The 4,008-nt window shown below is 33.0% G+C and overlaps 1 long non-coding RNA gene across 1 annotated transcript; it reads left to right on the plus strand.

The window, feature by feature from the left end:
* Nucleotides 1–759: 759 nt before the first annotated feature.
* Nucleotides 760–3,389, plus strand: LOC127718354 (uncharacterized). Its single transcript, XR_007989771.1, has 3 exons — nucleotides 760–915; nucleotides 3,053–3,147; nucleotides 3,351–3,389. It is a non-coding gene; the product is annotated as an uncharacterized LOC127718354 (long non-coding RNA).
* Nucleotides 3,390–4,008: the final 619 nt, after the last annotated feature.

Consider the following 4,008-nt stretch of genomic DNA (forward strand, 5'->3'; position numbering starts at 1 on the left):
TGACTTCAACGTTCAACGTTGATTCAACGTAATTATTTTCAACGTCGAATATTTAACCACAATTCAAGGTTGATTCAACGTCTTAATTTCAACAGAAAGTTGATGTTGATTCAACGTTGAAATTTCAACAGAAAGTTGATATTGATTCAACGTCTTATTTTTCAACGTTGAAATTTTAACAGAAAGTTGATGTTGATTCAACGTCACTTTTTCAACGTTGAACCAATATATATATGAAATATATGATATGCATTAATCAACTATTCAAATCTGTTTTACTAATGAATTAAGTTTGGAAATTGAAGCAGGCAGTGGGATCAAGTGGGAGGGGGGATTGGGGGGTTGGAACCCCCCTCCCCCCTTTTTTTTGGACGATAAATGTATTTGTCAGTGGAGGATCCAGAAATTTTCATAAGTGGGGGCCATCTGACTGCCTAAGAGGGGCCTGCTCCGGTTAAGCTTCAGAGATTCCCTATATAATCAACCAATTTTTTCCCAGAAAAGGTCAAACCACCAGAACCGTACCCTCCCCCTCCCCTTTCCCCTTTTTGATCCGCCAATGAACCTTGCATGTTTTCTGATAATCATTTCTACAAAATAAAATATATTTCTTCCATATAAAGGGTTAAAACAATATCCAAACCATTGTAATAATTTAAAATAAAACAAATTTACGGAGATATATATATATTTATTTGAAATAATAATTTTAAACTTTTCCTGCTCTTAAAACTTTGCTACTCGGAATATCACGGAAATGCTTCCGAAAGTTCGTGCATGTCGATTAGCGCCTTATTCAAAGAAACAACATTTGTTTACCACTCGAGAGAAACTGAAACAAGAAAAAACTATTCTACAACGTTAACAGCGATGGCAGAGGGTAGCATGAGACAAGAACACAGAAGTGAACAATCTGTACGTTATTTTATTGTTACAAATTTTTAAGTACATACGCACTTGTGTTTCTATCAACAGATCGTACATGAATATAAATCCATGCAGTGCCCACATCATGGTACATGAACACGTGGTTTACACATAAAAAAGTATTTACTAATTGATTCTGAGCACATACCTATAGGCTATTTATAATTGACAGGTGCATATAAAACAGTTGAAGGCCTGACATTCACTTCCAGTGTCGTATCCAGTATTTTTTATAAAAAAAAGGGGGGGGGGGGAGGCTGCTCCATATGTATATAAACCAAATGTTCCCATGAAAGGGTGGCCCTGACATTCTGGTTGTACCTATTTTTATAAATAGTCGTGTCCATGAACCAATCCCAGCAAAACTTACTAATACCATTGTCTATAGGAGATTTTATTTCTTGTCTGTATCGAGTTTCTATAATACACCTTATCGCTAATCCCGCTTGACCCGAGAATCAGTCCCGCTCGAACTTTTGACGTCATACAACAATCACTTTTCCATTGTGGCGTCAGATATTTTCTATTATGACGTCAAAATTTTACGGGAACTTGTGTGATGTCCAGTAATGGCGGACAAATAGCGATTAGGTGTATGATTTTCCATGTATCGCTGTTTATACTTTATATGCAATTTTATATGCATTTAAATGTTTGTCCTCAATTACAGGTTTATTCTGTTATTGCTCTGTTTGTGCATGATTTGGTGATACATATATATAGCATGTTTTGCTTATGTATATTTACTTTAAATTATATATATTATCTTTAACTGTTAAAACCTGATTTGACCTTTTCTCGGTAGATTGTTCTGTGGTTAATTATAAACTTTTACACATCTATTTATTTTTTAAAGGATTTTCCCCAACGTAAATGATCTGTGGTAATCAACTGGTCGTCTATGAATTTCTTTAATTTGATGATATTACACCTGGTGTTTCGGATATCATTTAGGTCAAGTTCGACCAAGGCCGTTCATCCTTGTCAGGTGCCCTGGCCTAATTTATTTTTATTTACTATAACATTTGATCATAATTACTTTTAAATTGTTATCAATATGTTTCTATCGTGTAATGTATCAAATGCAGTTACATTTTGGGGGCACTACACCTGGTGAATCTGTAATACACTTATAGTTTAATGTCCATTCTTTATTTAATTACTTTATAATTTTGCCGAGATCAAGTACTCCTTCACATTCTTGTGTTTACGATAAGCAATGATAGGCGGTCTTGGAAATAGATGTTTAGCAGTCTCGTCATCTTCAATCAAATGCCAGTGTTTTCTTATTCGTCTTCCCAACTGCTTAAATAAAGGATTAAATTTTGTTGCTATGACTAGTGGTGGACTTTTCTGTTTGTTTTTTGTTTTATAACATAATGTATTTTGCCTACTTTTTCGTAGTCCTGTATTAACTAGTGGATTAATTTCATTTTCCTTTTGTCCCCTGATTATAAGCTTGTGTTTAAATAGTTTGTTTTGTGTGTCGAGGTCATCTTTGTTATTACATGATCGAATGAACCGTGTAACTTCGCCTATTTTAAATCCCTTAAATACAGAGGCGGGATGAGCTGATGATTTATCTAAATATTGGAAGTTATCCGTAGGTTTGCGATATAATTTGATATCTAATATTTGTTATGTTTAATTTGTCGTTTGTTTTCCACACATGTCTTTCCTGTAAATTTCTCCTTTCTTTTGTACTTTACCAAAATTAAAAGGGATATGTAAATAGTATCATATTAAAAGTAATGTATCGTATTTAATCACAACTATGGATTTGGAAACACAACATTTTCAACAATTGTACTTGTATCATCCTGATTATACCCTTTTTATATTTTCTTAAAAAAAATAAGTTAAGAAAACTATGATTTTGAAACAGGTAACAAAAAATTATGAGGGAAAGACTACAAGCCTAGAAAAGAGTTAACACTACAAATGCAAGAAAAGAACATGTAGAAATTGAAATTAACTAGCAAATTTTAACAGCAAAAACATCCAAGATGTCTGGTAAAAATTATTTGATAAACTCGATGCATTTTCATATTGTAAACTGTAAAATAAAAAACATCTTACATCTGATTGTGATTTTTTTTTATTTAGATGCATATATTTTTTTCAGGGTCCTCCATAATTCTTTGATGGCCAAACTGAATATCAGCTGGAAAAATGGCAAAATTTCATTTGGTGCCTCAAAGTTGTTCACAATAATTCTTGGTAAGTTGCATTATTTTAAATTCTATATTAGCAAGTAACTCGCAAAATTCACTGGAAAATAAATTTGAAACTATGTTCATCCTTACCAACTCCAAGACTACATTAATTTTTAATTATCCTCAGTAGCTGTATGAACTTTTATGTGAAATGAATAATTTTTGGCTTTCTGTGTTTTAATTGTTACTATGTTTTTTTATAAACAGATTGTGTCTCAGAGTCCTTTCCTGAGTCGGTTGAAGCAACAGAAATTGGATGAAGAGTCCAGGTTCCTGAAATATGCCCCTGAAAGGCACGGAGGTGGAGGGAGGAAAGAAAAAAGAAAGCGACAGGATGAGGACATTTCAAATTTCATTCCAGATGCTCAAAATAAATAAATGCTCTATTCATCTTGTTTTTAATGACTTATATTGACTAAATAATTGTATGGCAGGTTAGGTCAAACCAAAGATTTTAAAATTGGTATTTGCCGCTTTTCCGCCAAACATATAGCATTTAGGAGTGGTTAGCCCAGAATAATGTGTCTGGGTAAGGTGACATGTGTGAACTGTTAGTGAGCTAGTACATTAAAAATCCTGCTCGGCATGTCTGCTCTCATGTTTGTCCTGAATATGCATTTGACTTTCATCCTAATCAAATATTTTAGTAAATGTCCTTCAATCTTCTTTTTCTCTAAAAAGTGTGTGGTCGCCTTTTTTCATGTCGTGACACTAGGAAAATTCAAAAGAAACCAAGAAATTTTGAGGTAATAATTAAATTTCAACCAATCATTTGCAGAGAACAGATATTTCACTAAATATTTTTTCTCACACTGATAAAAAAATGTGAAAATAGCACAAACATTAGAGAAACTAATTATCAACA

The sequence above is a fragment of the Mytilus californianus genome, unplaced genomic scaffold (assembly GCF_021869535.1).
Source record: "Mytilus californianus isolate M0D057914Y unplaced genomic scaffold, xbMytCali1.0.p SCAF_10, whole genome shotgun sequence".
NCBI lineage: Eukaryota > Metazoa > Mollusca > Bivalvia > Mytilida > Mytilidae > Mytilus > Mytilus californianus.